This window comes from Eschrichtius robustus, chromosome X, assembly GCF_028021215.1.
Source record: "Eschrichtius robustus isolate mEscRob2 chromosome X, mEscRob2.pri, whole genome shotgun sequence".
NCBI lineage: Eukaryota > Metazoa > Chordata > Mammalia > Artiodactyla > Eschrichtiidae > Eschrichtius > Eschrichtius robustus.
In genome coordinates this window covers 104,905,672-104,929,896 of record NC_090845.1, presented here as the reverse complement: position 1 = coordinate 104,929,896, position 24,225 = coordinate 104,905,672, and the positions used below count along the sequence as shown (strand labels likewise).

General features: G+C 42.7%; 1 long non-coding RNA gene across 3 annotated transcripts in view; it reads right to left on the bottom strand.

Moving 5' to 3' along the window:
- LOC137756927 (uncharacterized) overlaps window positions 1-12,949 on the bottom strand; it is a 69,676-nt gene extending 56,727 nt beyond the window's left edge. For 2 of the 3 annotated variants that reach the window (XR_011072276.1, XR_011072278.1), the window contains exons 1-4: window positions 12,749-12,949; window positions 7,529-7,662; window positions 4,487-4,559; window positions 3,576-3,699 (exon numbers count right to left, since the gene is read on the bottom strand). This is a non-coding gene — a long non-coding RNA (uncharacterized lncRNA). The remainder of the gene's footprint in view (window positions 1-3,575; window positions 3,700-4,486; window positions 4,560-7,528; window positions 7,663-12,748) is intronic. The other variant, XR_011072277.1, reaches the window with a different exon arrangement.
- Between the last annotated feature and the right edge of the window lie 11,276 nt (window positions 12,950-24,225).

Genomic DNA, 24,225 nt, shown 5'->3' with positions numbered 1-24,225 from the left:
AGACAAAAGACAAAGGTTTTCATCTACCCATACTCTGACCTTGATCTCAAGAATGTAAATATAGCCCCATCCCACCATCTCAGAGCGGTCCCTATTACAAGTGTGAGTTAGAAAGGGGTCCTGGTCTTTTCTTAGAAAACACGCCGCTCTCTGCTTTCCCTCTCACCTGATTGTTGGGGTGAGGAAGGGAAGATAAATGCCAACCTTTTCAGAAAATTCACTGGGAGGGAGGGAGAGGGCAGGACAGAGGCATCTGGAATGCAGTCTTCTGCCTGCGAGGGCTCTCTGGCTTAACTACAAAAGGAAAGAGGAGTTTTGCTCAAGGAAAACTGTTCAAAACCATTTTTGGTACACTTAGGTTGGCCTGATGATACGTTGTTGTTGGCCCAGAATGGTTTCTCTGGGTTTCCAAATACACGGTGGAGCCTCTCGTTAAGGGGTCTTGTTAAAGAAATTGATGGGAGAAATCTGTTATAAAACTCATTTCTGATGAACCACAAAAGGGATTTTGATACCCATTTGGCATTCTTATTCCAGGATCCTCAACCCACAGATGCAAAGCTCAGGATGTACCTGCTCCAGAAAACCTTACTGCCCTCCCATTTCCCCTCATTGCTCCCTCCCTCCGCCAGGCTCTATACATACTGACTTGTTGCCTTCACTAGCTGAGAGGTTTTCTTAGAGCAGGAAGCAAGCCGTACGCCCCTCTGCATCTCTATTGTCTAGCACAGTCCACGGAACATGGTACGTGTTTATTAAATCATTTAATTAACGATAAGATTAATAATAAATATAGTTAATATCCGAATGTTCAGTAACTGTGTTTAACTTCCAATATTTTTTCTCATTTTCCAGATGAGGAAGCTGAGGCAATGAGGGGTTAAGAAGCTAATAAGTGGCTAAGCAACGACACAAACTAGGCCATCAGGCTCTAGAACCTTCATTCTTAACCGCTACGTGGAGCAGTACACAGCAATAAATAAGTGAGCTGATGAAAGGGCTATATACATATGAAACCGTTAAACATGAACCTGGTTTAGTCACACAAAAATGTATTAAGCACCTAGCACTCTGTGCCAAGCCCAGTGCTAACGTAAGGGCATCATCTTATTCCTCAAGGAGAAGAGAGACAAATAACAAAAGCTTATTGAGCACTTACTACAGGCTGGGCACTGTTCTAAGTACTTCACACATATTCTTTCCTCTTTACAAAATCCCTATGAGGGCACTACTACTACTACTATTATTATTATATTGAGATGAGACAGGTGAGAAACTGAGGCACAAGGAGATTAAGCAATTTGCAAGAAGCACTATTTAAACCCAAGCAGCCTAGCTCCAGAGCCCGTGCTCTTATCCACTACACTCTGCCGCCTTTTCTGTTTACAACCGCACACAACTCAGCGTAACATGTGCGAGAAGAGAGAAAGAGAAAAAGTGGTATAGAAACTCAGGGAAGGAAATGGTTCGTTTTGCCTGAGACGGGGCTCACAGAAGGCTCTGCAGAACAAGTGACACTTGAGCTGGGCCTTGAAGACATGAGAATCGGAAACAAGTTCAAATAAAAACAGGACATGGAGACCAGTAAAACTTGTGTTTTCAAAGCCATCACTACTAAAACACAGAGCTAAGAAGCAAGCCTGGCTCGACAATGGCTTCTGCTGCTGAGGCCACTTCTTGCCAAGTAACAGGGACGTCATTAGTGGAACTGTGACCTGAATTTTTATGTCACTTTTCCCACTTGGTTCAAACTCTACCTAGGGTTTTGTCATGCTCACAGTATCTATAGAAATTTCTTTTCCTCTCCCTTCTCTAGATAATAAGAGATAATAATGTTTCTGGAAGCGGATCTACAGGCCGTCTGCAGTGTAACTGAGGCCAGATCCTTCAAGGTTGGCAAAGGAGGCTGGAATCACCCAGTGGACAAGGGGGATGGCTAGAGCTCATGGCCCCAACCATTTCCACACGTGGAGATACTCTCCCTTTCCCTAACTGCAGAGGGTCTGAGTCCAGTTTTATTAAAGGCTGCCCACGGGTTTCCTTAGAGTTTGTTCCAGTCAAACCTGGCAACTTCCCCTCCCTCAACATCTAGCTTCTCTGAGGATTACTGGCTACTATGCCCAGAAACGCATGTGACTACGGACTAGTGAACTCCCACGACCAGTGAGCACTCCTGGGGCAAACGTTCCATTATTTCTCCCATTCTGAGTTTATTTTCGTGGATGGTGTGAGGGAGTGTTCTAACTTCATTGGTTTACATGTGGCTGTCCAGCTTTCCCAGCACCACTTGCTGAAGAGACTGTCTTTTCCCCATCGTATATTCTTGCCCCCTTTGTTGTAGATTAATTGACTGTAGGTGCATGGGTTTACCTCTGGGCTCTATTTCTCCCATTCTGATACCTTCTTTTGACCCCCTCTCCCACACACCATTCCAGTTACTGCCTCATCTCCCTCCTCTTCGTGACAGCAAAACTCTTCAAAAGATTTGCCTATATTCCCCGTGCACAATTTTTCTCTTCCCTTTCTCCCTTGAACCCACTCCAATCAAGCTTTTGTCCACTGAAAAGGCTTTTATCCAGGCCACTACTGGCCTCTATGTTGCTAGAGTCCACCGAATATTCTCGGTCCTCATCTTGCTTGGCCAACCAGAAGCACTTCTCACAGCTGATCATCCCCTCTTCCCGGAAGCACCTTCTTCACGCGGCTTCCGGGGCACCATCCTCTTCTGGTTTTCCTTCCATCTTCCTGGCCACTCCTTGTCAGTCCCCTTTGCGGGTTCCTCATTGTCTGCCTAACCTCTGGCTGTGGGAGTTGCCCCAGGGCGGGGTCCGTGGTCCCCCTCTCTTAACTCTCCTCACTCCCAGTGATTTCATCCATCTCACAGCTTTAAATACTATCTAGATGCCTATGACTCAAGAATGTTTATCTCCAGCCCTAACCACGCCTGTGAGTGCCAGGCTCATACATCCCACAGCTCACTCCTCACCTCCACTTAGATGTCTAACTGGCATCTGAAATTCAACATATCCCAAAGTCAACTTCCGATATACTCCCAACCTTGTCTACCCACAGTCTTTATCACTGCAGTTAGTGGCAACCCCATCCTTCCAGCTGCTCAGGATGAAAACCTTGGCATCGTCTCGAACAGAAACACTGTGTTATACAACTCCAGAGGGCACGAGCCACATTTTATGCAATGCTATTGGTGTTATGTAACATGGTGACCCTGTTTTCCTTGATTCCTCATTCACATCCCACATCTGATCTGTTAGCAAATCCAATTGGCTCCACCTTCAAGATATACCCCCAAATCCAACAACTTCTCCCAAATTCCACTGTTACCAGCCTGGCTCAAGCTTATCCCCTTAAACATAATGTATTATCCAAAAAACAAGAGTGATCCTTTTAAAACATGTCAGATCACATCATTCTTACTCAAAATCCCCCACTGCTTCCCATCTCACTCATAGTAAAAATCAAAGTTCTTACAATGGCCTTCAAGACCTTGCATTATTTGTTCTTTTTAGCACTTATCCCTATCTAATATACTACATATTATTATATATCTAACTTACTTATTATCTGTTGCCCACATATGAAATAAGCTCCATGAGGTCAGAGACTTGGTCGGTCTTGTTCACAGATGAAGCCTCAGCATCTATAACAATATCTGACACAAAGCATATGCTCAGTATGTATCTGTAGAAGAAATAAAAGATTGGGAAGAGGGAAATCTTTACACGTGGGCCAGAATCATACCAAAACCCAATATAACAAGTGAAATGGCATTTGGGCCAACTGGTGCTGAGACCAAGTCAAGTCCCAAGAGATGTTATGTGCAGTTCCTACTTCCTACTATTTGTTTTCCCATTGCTTTGATATTTTGCCTGATGAAGTCTCCTTTCTTTTGCCTCTAAAGAAAAAAAAAAATTGACCTAGCTATAGTAAGGAGCTCCCCCTGGTGGAAGCAGCTCCATTGAAGCAATGGCAAAGAAAATCATAGAAAACAGGCTTTAAGTTACAAAGGAGAGCGCTGGAGACAAAGGAGTGAGTGACTCCAGCATTTCACAGGAAAAGTCCTTACTAGAAACAAGAGAAACTAAAGATTAGATTCAACGTACATGGGGGAACTTATCAACTTATTTTACTGCTGAACTTCTTTTGCATCTGATGATGAGAAAGAAAATATTTAAAGTCGAACAACCTAAGTACCCTTCCCTCAAGGAATTTAAAATCTGGTAGAGGAGGTAAGTCATGAATACAAGTAAGTACAGGGGCTTCCCTGGTGGTCCAGTGGTTAAGACGCCACGATTCTACTACAGGAGGCACAGGTTCAACCCCTGGTCGGGGAACTAAGATCCCACATGCCACTCAGCCAAAACAAACAAACAAACAAAATAAACAAATAAGTACAAAGCAATGAGTATAACTGTGAAAGAGTGAATGGGGGCTAAATAAAAGGAATAAACTAAGAGCTATGACTTACCTAGGAAAAAGGATTGCTTTAGGCTGAGTAAATCCAGGAAGACAACTTGGAGGAGGTGGTTCTTGAGCTGAGCCTTGAAAAACAGACGAATTTTTATTGAGCGTAAATGTAGGGAAGGGCACATCATGTGGAAACCCAAGTTGACCAACAGGACCCTGTAAAGGTCACAATTTGAGTGACAACACAGAATTCAAACTCTTTCTTAAAAAGAGCAGAGAGGGAGTCTCAAGAGAAAACTCCTTGGCAGAGGTAGACACAGCAGGTAACCAAAGAAAGCTCCTTTCCTTGTTTTTCCTTGGGTGAGAGGAACACTATTAAAAACTATAGAGGAAAAAAAAGATAAAATACAGTCTCCATGATAAATGGTCCAGCTTCCATGCTAGAGGATTTAGAATCCACAAAACCAATGAAAAAGCCCAGATAGACATGCAGGGTCTATTCTGTTCTATATTTTATCTGAAGGTAATGTGCAGAGAACATCCTTTTCAAATGAGGCTGGTCTCCCTTCTATTCCCTCCTGTGCAAGGTCCTTCCTGTGGAGACGCCAAAATGCGTGCTGAATCCATCCACCCCTCTCAATTTCCACTGCCATCCCCCTAGTCTGAGCCACCATCATCTCTCCCCTGGTCTAGTGCCACAGTCTCCTGACTGGTCCCCCCACTTATACTCTGGCCCCTCTGTAAGCCACGCTGCACATGGCAGTCAGATCACCTAGGGATATTTGGGGGTGAGGTAAATAACTCATGTTTCATTTTCTTTTTGTTTAATTTATTTTTATTTATTTATTATTTATTTATTTGGCTCCGCCGGGTCTTAGTTGTGGCATGTGGCATCTTCATTGCTGCGTGTGGGATCTGTAGTTGAGGCATGCGAACTCTTAGTTGTGGCATGCGGGATCTAGTTCCCTGACCAGGGATCAAACCCGGGCCCCCTGCACTGGGAGCACGGAGTCTTAGCCACTGGACCACCAGGGAAGTCCCTCATGCTTCATTTTCAACTTTTCATTTTGGAGGTACAGACAATGAAAAAAGTGGCAAAACAGCACAAAGAATCCTCATATACCCTTCACTCAGAGTCTCCAAATGTTAACATCTTCCATAACCACAGTACAATATTATAAATCAGGAAATTAACATTCATACAACACTATAACCTAATCAACAGACTATTTGATTTTCTCCAATTGCCCCAACAATGTCCTTTTTCTAGTCTAGGATCACACCTGTCTCCTTCAGCTCCTTTAATCTGGCATAGTTCACTAGTCTTTTTTTTTTTTTTTTTTTGGTCTTTCATTAGCATGACACTTTTGAAAAATACTGACTGGTTTCAATTTTGGGTTTGTCTGATGGTTCCTCGTGACTCAATTTAGATTATTTGTTTTGGCAAGAATACTACAGATGTGATGTTGTGTCCTTCTCAATGCATCCTACCAAGAGGCACATGGTATCAGTTTGTTCCACAACTATTGATCTTAACTCTGATCATTTGGTTAATGTGGTGTCTGCCAGGTTTCTCCCCAGTGAAGTTACTATTTTGCCCTTCGTAACGAATAAGCATTTTGTGGGGAGATACTTTGAGACTATAAACATGTATACTGTTTTTCATCATACTTTTGTCCATTTTGTGGAGAAAAGGGAACCCTCTTGTGCTGTTGAGTGGGATTGTAAACTGGTGCAGCCACTATGGAAACAGTATGGAGGTGCCTAAAAAATTAAAAATAGAACTGCCATATGATCCAGCAATTTCACTTCTGGGTATTTACGTGAAGAAAACAAAAACTCTAATTTGAAAAGATATATGCACGCCCATGTTCACTACAGCATTTACAATAGCCAAGATATGGAAGCAATCTAAGTGTCCATCGACAGATGAATGGATAAAGAAGATGTGGTGTATACACACACAGACACACACACACACACACACACACACACACACACACAAAAACACACACTGGAGTATTACTCAGCCATAAAAAAGAATGAAGTTCTGCCATTTGCAGCAACGTGGATGGACCTAGAGAATATTATGCTAAGTGAAATAAGTCTGACAGAGAAAGACAAATACTGTATGATCTCACTTACATGTAGAATCTAATAAACAAAACGAAAACAGACTCACAGATACAGAAAACAAACAGGTAGTTACCAAAGGGCAGGAGGGCGGTGGGAGCAAAATAGGAGAAGGGAATAAAGAGGAACAAGCTTCCGGTTATAAAATAAATAAGTCACAGAGATGTAATATACAGCATAAGGAATATGGCCCATAACATGTAATAACTTTGTATGGGGACAGATAGTTACTAGACTTATCATGGTGATCATTTCATAATGTATGCAAATGCCAAATCACTCTACGGTACAACTGAAACTAACATAATATTGCATGTCAACTATATTTCAATTAAAAAAAAAGAATTCCAATCTTGTAAGTAACTTAGAGTCATGTGAAATTGGGAATACTGACACACGCTAATAGGGCTCAGAAGAGAATGAAGTTTCTAAATTACAACATCAATTTATTAATTTAACTGTAAAGTGGGCATTCTCTCCCCACAGGCTTGCCTACTAAGACAGTTTTCTGGTGAGCCTAGAACAAGGATCCACAAACTTTTCCTTTTAAAGGGCCAGATGGTAAATTTTTTTGATTTTGTGGGTCATATACTCACATCTGTCACAATTACTCAACTCTGCCATTGCGGGGTAAAAGCAATGATAGACAATAAGTAAACAAAGAAGTATGGCTGTGTTCCAATAAGACTTTATTTACAACAATAGACGTCAGGGTTTATAGATCCCTGGCCTAAAATAAGAATAAGAGGAGTAGTAGTTACATGATTCAAATGCTTGATCACATCAGGCTTTTGTAGCCTGATGTGTCCATCAATGGAGGAGATAAACCTGTCTCTGCTATCAGATTAGACACGCTGCTTAGCTGGACACTGCCAACGTCTGCCTCTCTAGTCCTCCTTTTTTAATGCCAGCCACCCTACAAAAATCCCACCCCATCCTAAAGCCTTGAGTATACGAAAGCTCTACTTACCAGTAAAACTCTAAGGGAAATGCCAGCAGGCTCAGTGTACATTCTGCAGCTATTTCACGGAGAAAGCCTTGATCCTTCGTTACCTTCGGGGTGGGGCGGGAGGAAGAGCACCCTCCATTCTTACTTGTGTTCCCCTAGAAAAAAAGTGACAGATTTGGCAATATTAATACTTATAAGAGGCACTAGCATGTAAGCTCCATGAAGAGAGAGATTACTTTTTAAATTAGAAAGAATCTCTTATTTTTACAAAAGCAGTGTATGTTTGTTCATTGTGGAAAATTAGAAAACAAAAATTAATAGAAACATTACATTTCTACCACCCAGAAATTACCACCGTTAACAGCTTAGTATACATCCTTCCAGATCTTTTTCTAAGTATATATAATATGTATATGTACTTTCTACCAAAATGAGGTAATGCATGTGCATAATGCTTTTTCTCAATTAACGACCTCCACCATTCCACGTTAAGAAGTTTTCATCTCATCTAAGACCCATCCCTATTCATATCCACTTACTTTTCCCCAAAATGTCCTATAAAGCTAGTCTGTTCAAATTAAGACCCAATCTCAGACCACACATTGCAAGCTAAGTCTCTTTTCATTTAGAACAGTATCCTTTTTTCAGGACAGGAATTTTGTTTCCCAATGTATCCTCAATGCCTTTAACAGTTCTCAGTACACAGGAGTAGATCAAATATTTGCGTAATTAAGTAATTAATAAAAAACTTAGGAGATGGGGGGCTTTCACCCTCGAGCTTATCTCATCCACCCACCACCCTTTATCTTCACTTTATAGATAATAAAAATCAAGGCCAGAGAAGTAAAGTGACTTCCCAAGGTCACCCAGCAAGTACATGGCAATTTCTCGGTTTCTTCTGTTAAACCAGGAGTCGGCAAACTTTTTCTGTGAAGGTCAGATAGTAAACATTTTAGGCCATATGGGCCAAGAAGCAAAATCGAGGATATTATGTAGGTACTTATATAATGACAGAAAAAAATTTCCATAAATTCTTTACTGATGAAACCCAAGATATAATAATAATTGATTATACGGTTTTGTAATACAGGTCTACTAATGAAAAAATGGAATTGAAGAATAATATTTTGTTTTATTGTGGTTGAAACTTAGTGTTCCCTATCATCAAACTGATTGATTGTACATGTTCATCTGAAAAAACATTCTTAGCTGCCAGGTCATAGGGTGCCAACCTCTGTCCTATACTATGCTGCTTGTCTGTGATTTGGCTTTTTCTTTGAAAGTTTGAATGAAAATAACATTCTTCCTAATTGACAGCTGTAATTGGATTCTGGCTTATTGAAGTTATATGGTACGAAAATACCAATGAGGAAAACAACTCCTTGGCTGCTCCTTTAAAATGTATATCTTGTCTTACTTCAGTTATTCTGGTACCTAACTGTTGGTAATGCCTGTCTTCTTTCATTTAAATGGTAAGGTAGGTTGCACTGTGACTGTGGCTTTCACGATTAACCACGTGTTAATATTAAATGGGGCTGGGACTTCCCTGGTGGCGCAGTGGTTAAGAATCCGCCTGCCAATGCAGGGGACATGGGTTTGAGCCCTGGTCCGGGAAGACCCCACATGCCACGGAGCAACTAAGCCCGTGCGTCACAACTACTGAGCCTGTGCTCTAGAGCCCGCGAGCCACAACTGCTGAAGCCCGCGCACCTAGAGCCCGTGCTCCACAACAAGAGAAGCCACCGCAATGAGAAGCCCGTGCACTGCAACGAAGAGCAGCCCCCGCTCGCTGCAACTGGAGAAAGCCCGTGTGCAGCAATGAAGACCCAACGCAGCCAAAAATAAATAAACAAATAAATAAATAAATAAATATATTAAATGGGGCTGACCAATTGAGAAATCACTGCAGGTGAGGATGGTGATTGTTCGGCCTGTGTTGGGGCTGATAATTTTTCTTCTAAAATAAAAATATGCTTGCTATTTAAAGATACAGAGATAAATATCCAAAGAGTTAAAAGAACAGAAACTGATTGGTTTGGGGGAAGCAGGGAATGGGGAGGAAAGCTGGGGACTCCTCTTTTTAAAAATAGCCAACCTTGTAGAAGTATTTGACTTTTTAAAACTATGTACATGTGTAACTTTGATAAAAATACACAAAAGAAAACCAAGGCACATTAAAGCGCCTTCTAGAAAAGGCTTTTTTAATACTTTCCTGTGCACAAAAACAAACTCAAAATGGCTTAAAGTCTTAAATATAAGATATGACACCATAAGCTCCTAGAAGAGAACATAGGCAAAACATTTTCTGACATAAATCATAGCAATGTTTTCTTAATTCAGTCTCCCAAGGCAAAAGAAATAAAAGCAAAAACAAACAAATGGGATCTAATCAAATTTACAAGCTTTTGCACAGCAAAGGAAACCATAACAAAACAAAAAAGACAATCTACGGACTGGGAGAAAATATTTGCAAACAAAGGCTTAATTTCCAAAATACACAAGCAGCTCATACAACTCAGTATCAAAAAAACAAACAACCCAATCAAAAAAATGGGCAGAAGACCTAAATAGACATTTCTCCAAAGAAGACATATAGATGGCCAACAGGCACATGAAAAGCTGCTCCACATCGCTAATTATCAGAGAAACACAAATCAAAACTACAAAGAGGTATCACCTCACACCGGTCAGAATGGCCATCATCAAAAAATCTACAAACAACAAATGCTGGCGAGGGTGTGGAGAAAAGGGAACCCTCTTGCACTGTTGGTGGGAATGTAAATTGGTGCAGCCACTATGGAGAACAGTATGGAGGTTCCTTAAAAAACTAAAAATAGAATTACCATATGACCCAGTAATCCCACTCCTGGGCATATACCCAGAGAAAACCATATTTCAGAAAGACACATGCACCCCAATGTTCATTGCAGCACTATTTACAATAGCCAGGTCATGGAAGCAACCTAAATGCCCATCGACAGACGAATGGATAAAGAAGATGTGGTACATATACACAATGGAATATTACTCAGCCATAAGAAAGAATGAAACATTGCCATTTGCAGCAACATGGATGGACCTAGAGAATACCATACTAAGTGAAGTAAGTCAAACAGGGAAAGACAAATATTACATGATATCACATATACGAAATCTAAAAAAAATGATACAAATGATACAAAACAGAAACAGACTCACAGACATAGAAAACAAACTTACGGTTACCAAAGGGGAAAGGGGGGGAGGGATAAATTAGGAGTTTGGGATTAACAGATACATACTACTACCTATAAAACAGATAAACAACAAGGACTTACTGTATAGAACAGGGAACTATATTCAATATCTTGTAATAACCTATATTGGAAAAGAATTTGAAAAATATATAACTGAATCACCTTGCTGTACACCTGAAACTAACATAATATTGTAAATCAACTATACTTCAATTTAGAAAAGAATACTTTCCTCCATCCTCCCCCCCAGACTAGGTTAGGTGTCCCTCGTCTCTGCTGCCCATAGCATCCCTTGCTCAGCTCCATCAGAACACTTAACACACTGTACTGTAATTATCTGTATCTCTACCTGTCTCCCTGAAGGAACTGTATATGAGCTCCTTGCAAGGAGGGACCATGTATTATTCATTTCAGCTCCTAGATTAAAATATTAAAATAGGTATTCATTAAAGTGAAGTGAAACTAGCTAAATACCACTCAAGTCAGGCAAATTAACATCACAATGAGATGCCAAACAAAAAGACAAAACAAGTGTTGGTGAGTATGTGGAGAAATTGGAACCTTCATACATTTACCGACGGGAATATTAAATGGTGCAGCCACTTTAGAAAACAGTCTGGAAATTCCTAAAGAAGTTCAACATGCAGTCACCTTACGACCCAGAAGTCCCACTCCTAGGCCAGGGAACAAGTGAACATGGTCCTTGCCCTTTCCAGTGCAGAGACAGAGAATGAACCCAAGCTTATAGGGCAGTGTGTTAAGTGTTATGACAGAGGTCTGCTAAGGGCACTACGGCAGCACCCGAGCAGGGCAGTGAAATCAAGAGAATTGAAAACATATGTCCTCACAAATGTTCACAATAGGATTACCCATGATAACCAGAAAGTGGAAATAAATGCCCATCAACCGATAGATGGATAAACAAATGCGGTATACCCATTCCATGGAATGTTATTCTGCCATAAAAAGCAATGAGGTACTGATACATGCTACAGCATGGATGAACCTGGAAAACATCATGCTAAGTGAAAGAAGCCATTCACAAAAGACCACATATTGTATGATTCCATTCACATGAACTGTTCAGAAAAAGCAACTATAGAGACAGAGGGCGGTTACATGGTTGCTTAGGACTAGAGGTAGGAGGAGAGATTAACTACAAATAGTCTTTTGGGAATTTGGGGAGGGGTGATAAAAATGCTCTAAAACTGGATTCTGGTGATGGTTACACAACTCCATAAGTTTAGTAAAAACAAGTGTACACGTAAAATGAGTGAATTTAATGGTATGCAAAGTATAAGGCTCTTTTTTTTTAAAAAAATCCCTCAATTACATTATTTAGTTTCTCTCTAAATTAACTTTTTTCCTCCATGACAAGACCTGGTAAGAATTGTGGTAAATGAAGTTTCTGAGGCATTTATGTCGGTTGGGGTTTGGGGTTGTGCTGACAGAAACATCAAAGTCAGCCTCTCTGAATACTGCGTGATGAGGTGTACAATGCGTTTCCGGTTGGGTGATCCCAGTGTGTAATCTGGACAATCCGTGGTCTGCCAGTTTAAGTGTGAGTGTGCCAGGCCCCTACTCCAAGCAATAAACTGTAGTCAGGTAACAAATTCACTTCTTGCAACTCTCAAGCCTTGTTCACAACCAGGTGAACTGTTCTATTACAGCATATCTGTGAAAATGTTAGTGGTTTTTGTTTGTGTGTTTGGGGGTTTTTTTTTGGCAATTTGGTCAGTGCTTACTAGGCAAGGATGTCCTGCCAGAACAGCTGATAGATTCTAACTCCACCCCTCCAGACCCGCCCCCTGGGATACTCTAAAGGAAAGCACATCTATCTAAGGGCGATGGGGGAGGTGCCAGGGGGTGGAACAGCACCTCTCCGAGCCAGGGGAAAGGCTAGGACCGAGTCCCTCCTTCTTTGCGTTGCGGAACGGGCAAAAACTGCTACAAAGTCAGGGTCAGGTGTCTCCTCCCAGGGCCTCCTGGTGCCCGGGAAACTCACGCGTCTGCTTGTCAGGGTCGCCAAGAGGTTACAGATAACTGCGCCCAGACCTCAGTCGCTTTCGCCGCTACAGTCCCACCGTGTGGTCCGCGCACAGCGAAAGAAGGCGATGGAGGAAGGCAAGCGGCCTGAGCAGGCTTGCAGCCGTCCCGAGTTCCAAGCCGCGGTCCCCTACGTCCCAGCGCTCGGCTCCCTGACCACGTGGCCGCCACCCCTCCCCGCACGCGCGATTATGTCGTGGCGCCCCCTGGTAGCCGGAAGCGGGCAAAACCGGCGCTGTTGTCACCAGCTGGTCGGAGCATGCGTGGACTGGCGAGTGGCTTCCGGTCCGCGGGGCAGCCCAAGCAGAGGCTTCGGCGTCTGCGGCGGAAATGGCCGCGCCGCTGGCCCAGGGCGAAGCGGCGATGCCGAGGGGAGCTGACCCAGATCCAAAGTGGAGTAGGTGGAGGCGGCCTCCACCCCTTCCTCCTTTCTCCCCAAAGGGAGAAGGACCCCAAACAGGACAGAATGGTCAAATAATTATCTCGAACCTGGATGCCAGCTCCCTTCTGCAAAAAAGGCAGCTTTGTTGAAGATGGTTTTTGCTGACGTTCCGAAAAAATGCATTTGTAGCCGCATCGCTGTGAGCTAATTATTACCTCCCTGAGCCTCAGTTTCCTCCTCTTATAAAATAGGGATAATAATAGTACCAACTTCACAAGGTGTTTGTGAGGATTAAATAAAATAATCCACCCAAAGGGTTTACCAGACTGTTAAAGCTAGCTATTTAGTTTGTTTCTCAGGATAAGAGTAGGTATTATCTTCCCTCGGGATTCAGAGAAACGAAAGGATTTTGACACTACCAAATAAACGCATACCTAAGGTGAATTATTCATAAAAGTGTTTTGTATATGAGAAAACAGTCCATCCCCACACTCAGCCTGGACACTGAGAAGCGAAACCACGCCATACTATGTACATAAATGTGTCTTGCCAGTCCACTGTCTTCGTTGGCATTACTTTTCCAGGACTCCTCTGTCCAGGCAAATAGTTTCTTCACTACAGCAACGTCCCCAAAGATCCATCAACTCTTCAATGGAAAGCAGCAACAGTTTGCTCTCTGAAATTCTTGAAGTCCCTCTCCTCAAAGTCCTCCCCTTGCAGCTTCCCTCAGTCCCAGACTGTTGGTATCATGATCCTTACCCAATCCTAATCAAGCCCCGGAGTTGAAAGACCCTCTGCCTTAAACCATGCTTTCATTTCTCAATAAATTCTGCCCTTTCTTTCCTCCCTGAAACACTGGCAAAGCTTTGTGAGGTGAGGGTTCTCCCTTACAGAGGTAAGCGATAAATTCAGCATTGTCATACCAACAGGTGCATTGGTGATATTTGGGGAGCCAGCACTTGACGGTTTTGAAGTCCCCACTGGCATCCAGTGCCCCTGAGACCTCAGCACCACAGCTCAAGACCTTCAACTTGGAAAAATGTGCTCCTCCTGCCTCTTGGGCCTCCAGCTTGGGGCTCTCTGACCACAATGGTAAGGTACGTAGGTTTCACATTGGTCAGCGCTCTGATCCCTTTGAGCTCCCAGTTGCTGAGGATACTAGTCCTACAGCCTACACATGACCCCCTGCGAGAAGCCTGACCCCGCGGATTATAGGGCCCTCCTCTGTGTTCTGACTGTCCCCTGACTCACCCCTGCCGTGGCTCTCACCACTCTTGTTTTATTCCAATGAGCTACTGCACTTAATAGTAAGCCAAGTGGGGCAGAGGATCCCTGCATTGTAATTGTGAGGTCCAGCCTGTGATGTGGCTGGGGCCTGGGTGATTTTATGATAATGTCTTCCTCTACATCCACCACGCTCACCCACCATCCTCTAGCTGAGCTTCAGTTCTCTCCTTTCATTCGTATCTTCTAATGGTAAAAAGAGTTTTATCATTTTCTTTTCCTAAGCCTTTCAGATTTTACATTAACGTCCCTCATTTTATTTTCAGAAACGTTTCCACCAATTCTTTTGCTTTGTCTATGAAAATAATCATACTTACTACAATTAATGATCATTATTTGTCAGCCAGTAACAGCACAGTGTTTATTTCTTGTATTTTTGGGGGGGGTATGTTTTTATATTTGCTCAGGCTTTACCACCCCCTTACTTCTCTTTTTGCCAATCTTTATTTTCTACTTTTGAAATTATTGCACTTATTAACAGAAAAAGAACAAAATTTACTCAATAAATTGTGCATATATCTACACTCACAAAGTTAGAAAAAGGATTTAAACGAAAGATGCCACAATGTTCAGTATTCACCTATGGTTTATTTTTTCTTCCTGTATACTTTTATGGCTATTTAAATATTAACCATGTAAAATCTTTTGTATAGTTTTGTGACATTCTAAATACTCTACTTTTATAACAACTCTAAAATTATTTAGTGAATAAAATAGTTTTACCAAGCATTCTGGCAGACAGAGAAGGAAAAAGTTTATGTGTCATTTCTTGAGTTTCAGAGATCAGTGATACTAAAGACATTCTATTTTCAATTATGTTTCCCTGAGCTAAATTAGATCTTGGTCCATTCAGGATATTTAAAATCAACCTCCATCATGTTCCCTCTAGTAAAATTTAAGTTCTTTTACTTACAGATTTTCAAACGGCTTTAACCTGTGCTTGATGAACAGGAAATTGATCAGATGTTCATATCTTCCTGGTACCCCTGCCCCAATAACTGATCTTCCACTGTGATACAGTTTTTCTCATTAATGTCAACACTTCTACTTCAGATATATGATGGAAAGTTCATAGGCTTTGGTGCCAGACTTACCATCTGTTTACTGGCATATAACACCTTAATCCTGTTGCTGTCTCTTACTGAGACCCATTTATTGCCTCTAAAATGGGGTTAATAATTCTGACTATATCATTGACATGTTCAACACATAGCGAATGAAAATAATATTCATTATTTTACTCTTTTTTTACACCTTAGGTTATTTATTTATTATGCATGCAAGTCTTACATATTTTTATTGAAGTATAGTTGATTTACAATATTGTGTTAGTTTCAAGTGTACAGCAAAGTGACTCAGTTATATATATATTTTTCAGATTATTTTCCATTATAGGTTATCACAAGATGTTGAATATAGTTCCCTGTGTTACACAGTAAATCCTTGTTGCTTATCTATTTTATGTACAGTAGTTTGTATCTGTTGATCCCATATTCCTAATTTATTCCTCCCCCCTCCCTTTCCCCTTTGGTAACCATAAGTTTGTTTTTTATGTCGGTGAGTCTGTTTCCATTTTGTAAATAAGTACTATTTGTACTATTTTTTAGATTCCACATATAAGTGATATCATGTAGTATTTCTCTTTGTCTGACTTCACTTCGTATGATATTCTCTAGGTCCATCCATGTTGCTGCAAATGGCAATATTTCATTCTTTTTTATGGCTGAGTAATATCCCATTGTATGTGTATATATATACCACATCTTCTTAAATCAATCATCTGTTAATGGGCACTTGGGTTGTTTCCATGTCTTGACTGTTGTAAACAGTACTACTATAAACATTGGGGTGCATGTATCTTTTTGAATTAAAGTTTTCCTCTTTTCTGGATACATGCCCAGGAGTGGGATTGCTGGATCATATGGTAGCTCTATTTTTAGTTTTTTAAGGAACGTCCATACTGTTTTCCATAGTGGCTGCACCACATAATTATTATTCTTAATTATCCTTTAATAAAAGGGGAAGAGCAAACACTACCCAAAACATTCACATTTTACAGGGCAGTTATCTTTAATATTTACAAATGCACATGGAGTGATTGGGACTTTGAAACACCTAAACCTAAGGTCTGATGATGTGACATGTATGTAGCCACAAAGAAACCCACCTCTCACTTTCTGCCATGCTAGGAGTGAATGGTCCAACTAATAAGTGACAGCCTGGGAGAGTGAGAAGCAAGCAATTGATCTAGGAAGTCTCCCAGGTTTCTGATCTCAACTAGATGGATGGTGGTTCAGCAGTGTACACTGTTCTCTCCTTGACTGACTCCCCTCCAGTAAAATTTGTTCCAGGAAAGGAGCAATAATAAAGGCTGCCATTAGCTGAGTGCCTACTGTGTGACAGGCACTTTATTCATTCCAGCCACAAACATTTATTGAGATCCGGCTTATGTTCCAGGCAGTGTTCTAGGAGCTGAGGATACACCAGTGAACTAAGCAGACTAAAATGTTTATAGTCTAGTGAGGAGAGGCAGGAATAAACAATTAACATAATAAATCAGTAAATTATGTAGTATGCTAGAAGAGAGGCATGTGATGGGCAAACAGAGCAGGGAAAGGGAAATGAGAATGCTGGTCCAGGTGTGCAGTTCTATTTTTTTTTTTTTAATTGAAGTATAGTTGATTTACAGTGTTGTGTTAATTTCTGCTGTACAGCAAAGTGATTCAGTTATATACAATTCTTTTTTATATATTCTTTTCCATTATGGTTTATCATAGGATACTAAATATAGTTCTCTGTGCTATACAGTAGGATCTTGTTGTTGATCCATTCCATATACAATAGCTTACATCTGCTAACCCCAACCTCCCACTCCATCCCTCCCCAAACCCCTCCCCCTTGGCAACCACCAGTCTGTTCTCTATGTCCATGCGTCTCTTTCTGTTTCGTAGATAGGTTCATTTGTGTCATATTTAGATTCCACATATAAGTGATATCATATGGTATTTGTCTTTCTCTTTCTGACTTACTTCACTTAGTATGATAATCTCTAGTTGCATCCCTGTTGTTTCAAATGGCAATATTTCATTCTTTTTTATGACTGAGTAATATTTCACTGTATATATATACCACATCTTCTTTATCCATTCATCATCATGTCGGTGGACATTTAGGTTGTTTCCATGTCTTGGCTATTGGATTAGAGTTTTGTCTGGATATATGCCCAGGAGTGGGATTGCTGGATCATATGGTAATTCTATTTTTAGTTTTCTGAGGAAGCTTCATACTGTTTTCCATAGTGGCTGTACCAACTTACATTCCCACCAACAATGTAGGAGGGTTCCCTTTTCACCACACTCTCTCCAGCATTTGTTATTTGTAGAGTTTTTAATGATGACCATTCTGAGTGGTGTGAGGTGGTACCTCGTTGTAGTTTTCGTTTGCATTTCTCTAATAATTAGTGATGTTGAGCATCTTTTCATGTGCCTATTGGCCATTTGTATTTTTTCTTTGGAGAAGTGTCTATTTAGGTCTTCTGCCCATTTTTTGTTTGTTTTTTTGTTTTTGTTGAGTTGTATGAGCTGTTTGTATACTTTGGAAATTAAGCCCTTGTCGGTCGCATCCTTTGCAAATATTTTTTCCCATTCTGTAGGTTGTCTTTTTGTTTTGCTTATGGTTTCCTTTGCTGTGCAGAGCTTGTAAGTTTGATTAGGTCCCATTTGTTTATTTTTGTTTTTATTTCTATTGCCTTGGGAGGGTGACCTAAGAAAACATTGGTACGATTTATGTCAGAGAATGTTTTGCCTATGATCTCTTCTAGGAGTTTTATGGTGTCATGTCTTATGCTGTCTTTAAGCCATTTTGAGTGTATTTTTGTGTATGATGAGAGGGTGTGTTCTAACTTCATTGATTTACATGTGGCTGTCCAGCTTTCCCAACACCACTTGCTGAAGAGACTGTCTTTTTCCCATTGTATATTCTTGCCTCCTTTGTCAAAAGGTTAATTGACTATAGGTGTGTGGGTTTATTTCTGAGCTCTCTATTCTGTTCCATTGATCCATATGTCTGTTTTTGTGCCAGTACCACAGTGTTTTGATTACTGTAGCTTTGTAGTATTGTCTGACGTCTGGGAGGGTTATGCCTCCTGCTTTGTTCTTCTTCTTCAGGATTGCTTTGGCAATTCTGGGTCTTTTGTGGTTCCATATAAATTTTAGGATTATCTGTTCTACTTCTGTGAAGAATGTCATGGGTAATTTTATAGGGATTGCATTAAATCTGTAGATTGCTTTGGGTAGTATGGCCATTTTAACAATATTCATTCTTCCAGTCCAAGAGCATGGGATATCTTTCCATTTCTTTGAATCATCTTCAGTTTCCTTTATTAATGTTTTATAGTTCTCAACGTATGTCTTTCACCTCCTTGGTCAGGTTTATTCCTAAGTATTTTATTTTGGGGGGTGCAGGTGTGCAGTTTTTTTTTGTTTTTTTAATTTATTTATTTATTTTTGGCTGTGTTGGGTCTTCGTTTCTGTGCGAGGGCTTCCTCTAGTTGTGGCGAGCGGGGCCCACTCTTCGTCGCGGTGCGCGGGCCTCTCACCATCGCGGCTTCTCTTGTTGCGGAGCACAGGCTCCAGACGCGCAGGCTCAGTAGCTGTGGCTCACGGGCCCAGTTGCTCCGCGGCATGTGGGATCCTCCCAGACCAGGGCTCGAACCCGTGTCCCCTGCATTGGCAGGCGGATTCCCAACCGCTGAGCCACCAGGGAAGCCCAGGTGTGCAGTCTTAAATGGGCTGTTCAGGAGGAGGTGCCATCTGAGCAAATACTTGAACATGGTGGGGAGTCAAGGCACAGGGATATATAGAGGAAGAGTTACAATAGCCAGGGCAAATACGTGAGGTGAGAGTGTGCCTGGATTCTGTACCAAGGTATTGAAAACTCCCTGTGCTCTGCACAGGGGTTATAAGCCTCCTGGGGAGGACAGATAATTAGACAAGAAGTTACAATGAAAAGTACTACCTAAGCTGTAAGGAATGACCTTTAGTGGAGTCAGAGAAAGCTGTCCCGAGGGAGTGCCAGGGGAGAGGATACTAGAAATTTGCCAAGAGTTTTGCCAGATGAAGGGGAGGACCACGCTGATAGACACAGCACATTGGGAGTCACAGATAACACAGAGGCCCTGGTGGACCGGTGGTCTTCTAAGCCCTTTTCTAGAGGGGCCACTCTTCATTTGTCTGGTTAGGCCCAATGATCTGAAAGCACTCCCAGAGTTTTAAAAGCATAGCATTCCATTCCAAGTGTGGAGCCTAATTTATTCAGCCAAACTTTACTCCTGGTCTTTCAAGTTGTTTCCAGTTTTCCACTGTTACAAAAAAATTAAAAAGCTAGAATAAACATCTTTGTTCATAAGAATGTTTACACTTGTTCAGTTACTTTCTTAGCCTCAATTTCAGGAAGTTAAACGTCTGGTTTCAGGGTTTTCACATTCAACCTTTGATACATTTTCCCGTTGGCCTTGTAGAAAGAATGTGTCAATTCTCAGTCCTGCCAGCAGTGTGGGAGAGAGCCTCTTGCCCATGTCCTCACCAACAATTTGTTATTTTTAGTATCTTATCCCAGAAATTGGATACAAAAATAAATATGAGGAGAAGATGGTTTCAGGCTCTGAGATGGAAGTTTCCTAAAATGATAATTTTTTTCTGCCTTGTTCAGTAAAAGAAATGAGACCAAGGCCATCCTACTATGCTTAGGTTGTGAGTATGACAATTCAGAAATCCATACCCAGGATGCAGCCAATAGAATGATCAGATGTCTTGTACCTGTTACCTTAGGAATGACTTTACAGCACAATGGTAAAAACTACAGTCTCTGGGGAGGGGCAAATCTGATGTTCAGTTCCAGCTCCAACTTTTACTAGCTGTCTGATCTTAGGCAAGGTCCTATAACCATGTGCGCGTCAACGTCCTGGTCTGTAAAGTGGGGATGGTGAGCGTGGTACATATCTGAGAAAGCAGTTGTGAGAGGCCATGATAAACTGTGACCTCTGATCTGAGATGAGATGCTGCAGCTGGAGATCCATACACCCTGTCAGGACGCGGTGGGAGACCCAGCCCCACTCCCTCTGCCCCCTTTTATCCTGTCCCTGAGATCCCTGGTAGTGACAGGATTGGGGGGTTATCTGGATCGTAAAGGACTCCTCAGACCTCAGTCATGTCTCCTTCCAGCCACGCACTAGGGAGCCTGTGTGACCCTCTGAGATCAGCTCCCCTGACCCCTAGCTCCCATCTGCTGCTCAGGGGAGTTGTCTGAGTTGGGGAAGACTTGGCTGGTCCTGACCTATCTGAAAGGATAGGAGTGCCTCTGACATGTGGGGGAAGGAGACCTCCTCTGGGGACACGCAAAACTAGGAGAAATCCACCTCGGCATTCAGTAAGTGTTCCCTTATCATCCCATCATCAATCATCATCATCATCATCATCATCATCATTACCACCATCATCACCATCACTAAACACTCAGGCATTTCTGAATCCACTCTTGTGCCTGTCAGGGGCCAGGTTCGGCGTAGCTCCTGGAGCCCAACTGTCATGGTGTCAGATTAACACTGAATAAGCACTGCCTGCGTAGCATGGACTGCATTGAATTTTCCCCGTCCTTCCTTCTGTAGCAGAATAATGCATTCTAGCCGAGTAATCATAGCTACCATTTCTTGAGAGCCTACAATGGACCAGCCCTATGCTAATCACTCATACACTGGGCACCTGGGGAAAACAGGTCTTATTATCCTGAATTTACAAACGTCAGTTTCCTCATACTTCATATGCAGATAATAACACCTACATCGTAGGGTGCTGTGAACACAGGAGAGCTAAGACGTGTAAGAAGCATAGCCTTCTCACCTGGGAGAGTGACCTCTGGCTCCACCACTAACTAGCTGCATGCCCCTAGGCAAGTTTCTTAACTTTGCAGAGTGTTTCCTCATCTGAAACATGTGCTAATAGTAATACCTATTTTATGGAGTTGATATGAGGATTAAAGGAGCTAATGCGTTTAAAGGACTTGGTACAGGGTGCCTGGCACTCAATAAGCTCTTAATAAATCACAGTTGTAATGATTTTGATTTTGATTACTATTATGGAAGGATCAGGAAGAAGAAGAAGATTCAGCAAAGGAGACTGAGAACTGGGCACCAAGAAGGTCAGGGAGGGGGGAACCATGAGAGAGGGGTATCATGGAAACCAAGGGGGAAGAGTGCCAGGAAGGAGAGAGACATAACGCAGAAGGGTACTCGGAGGCCAGTTTCTTCTGACAAGACAAAAGGGTGATTTTCATCTCTTAGCGACCAATGAGAAATGAAGGCAGAAAGGAAGAAAAGAAGCCTATAGTTTGAAATGAAGCCTTTTTTAGGCTAACCCCATTAGTCTGATCTGAATGCCCAGGTCTTGGTTCCATGTCTCCTAATTAGGGAGAATACATATTTCTTGAGCAAAGAAAAAGCCAGTGTCACACAAAGTGAAAAAAGAAATGTCAGATTACATCAGGTTGGCGAAATAAAAACTTAGACAATCTCAAATTCATACAATAGAGAGGAGGATGGAGGAGGGAAGAAAAGGGGGGTGAATCACAGAACAAATTTTCAAAGCAGTGGTCTATACTGAACTCCCAAGCTAACTCCAGTGCAAAGGAGGGTAGTGAAATGGGCAGAATTTATTTATCTATCATTTCAGGTTTCTCTTCTACCTGGTGCCAGAAAGAAATTATGGCAACATAAAGGGGGTCTTTGGGCAAATATTCAACAAGTGTTTATAAAGTAAAATTAAGAAAAGATGAGCAGAAAGGGAGAGGTATGAGGAATTAAGGGTTAAAAATCTATGTGAGTTGGGAAATGGTGGTGGTCCCTGTGGCTTTGGGGGCCTGAGTGGAGCTGCCTCTTGCCTGAAGGTGATGGGGGGGTGGGTCCTATTTGGCTCTGGAGAGATGGAGGTGGCTACCAAGGTCCCAGAGGTGCCATGGATGGATGCAAGGAGAGGGCCTCTGGAGTCTGCACTCCTGGCCGGTTCTCAGCTAAAGGGTCCGAGGCAGAGAGGCCCTCCCAGTCTCCCTCTGGCCAGGAGGGTTAAGGAGGCTGAGGCTTAAGGCAAACCTGGGATGCTAGGGGTGGGGGAGGAGTAATGGCAGAGCTAGGGAGGCTGAGCCTCCACCCCCCTGCACCGAGAGAGAGTGTGTGGCAGTGTGGGGGGGGGCCGGGAGGGGGGTGTCTTTCAAGGCAGGTTCAAGGCGTGGCAGCCCAGGGAAGGCCGCTCTGGCTTCTTACAGCGCCTGGCATCTCCCCCTCCCTCCTCCCTCAACTGCTAACATAATTAGAAGCCCACTACCTCTCCCTGGGCGCCTCAACCTGTGCCATTCCTGGTACACACAGCCCAGAGTTCTGTATGAAACCCTGGAATCTGTGACTCCCACCGGGCTTCCTGCCCCCGTCAGTCTCCATGTGAGTGTCCCTGGGCATCGGGCCCTCAGCCGCTCTCCTCTTACTCTGTGCTTAGCCCCTGACACACCATCTCCCGCTGCTGCGTGTGCTGTCCTCTCGGCTCTATGGAGCACCGATTTCCTGCAGGACAGCTGCTTCAGGTCCCCAGGTGTGCGCGTTCGTTTCGCTCCACCCCCTGGCTTAAATGCAGTCATCCCCCCCACCACCCACCCCAGCCCTGTCCTGCTCACAGAGGTAGGAACTTACACACCTACAAGAAGCATAGGGACCCTCAGGGTCTGAGGTCAGATACGTCCTCTTTTACCACCCTCCAATATGAGATCAGGAGAGGGGACAGGGCAGGTTCCTGGGAAGGTTCTCCACGCCCCCCAACCCCGTCCCGCCTCTCCAGGCCATGAATGCCATGAATGCCCACCACTCCACTAAAATAGTGTGGAGGGCTTCCAGGCTTTCTGATCCCCGTGTTCCTTCATGCGTCCTGGCAACTGGATTGCTTTTCGCTCCTCCCCAGCTATTCTCAGTTCCTGGGTTGAGTGGGGTTAGGCTTGGAGTCCTCGGGCTGCCCGTGTCCTCAGGGCGCTGTCAGGAGCTGAGCCTCCTGGTGCTGGGCTCCCTTTCCTTAACTGGGGAGTGGGGAGAGGGCCATGTCAGCCCCCAGGAGAGATTCCCGGTTGTGACCAGGATGTGGTGACGCAGTGGCAGCAGCGATCTCAGAAATCCACCCAGAGGAGGGAGAGCTGCCCCTCCCCAAAGCGGTCAGGAAGGGAGCCCCTGGGATCCTCATTTTGGGCTATTACTTCAGCACCAGACTCCCCCGCTGTCAGAATCTTCTGGATACATTAGAGAAGAAAGCATTAGCGTGTTGTCAGCTAGTGGGTGCCATAGTTTGGCTCTGTGACCTAAGGGACAGGTCAGTTGTGGTAAAGGGGCTCTGTCCATTTACCTTTGGGGAATATGTCAGCCCATTTCTTCTTCCTTTTTCCTCATCTGCAAAGGGAAGTTAATAAAAACTCCACCTCAGGGTATAAGCCCACCGTTTATAGCTTTTTACTGTATTTTTCTTATTCCTTTTTCCTTTACTTCTTCCTAAAATAATATCAGAGACATTAAGATAGATGCTGATATATATTTATTGACATAGAAAGAAGCCTACAACATATATTATTTGGTGAAAAAATACACTTTAGAACAGCACTTATATTTGATCACTTTTATCTATACATGTATCTATCTGGGTACATAGGTATAGGGAACTATCTAGAAGGACATTCATCACAGGGTTGAC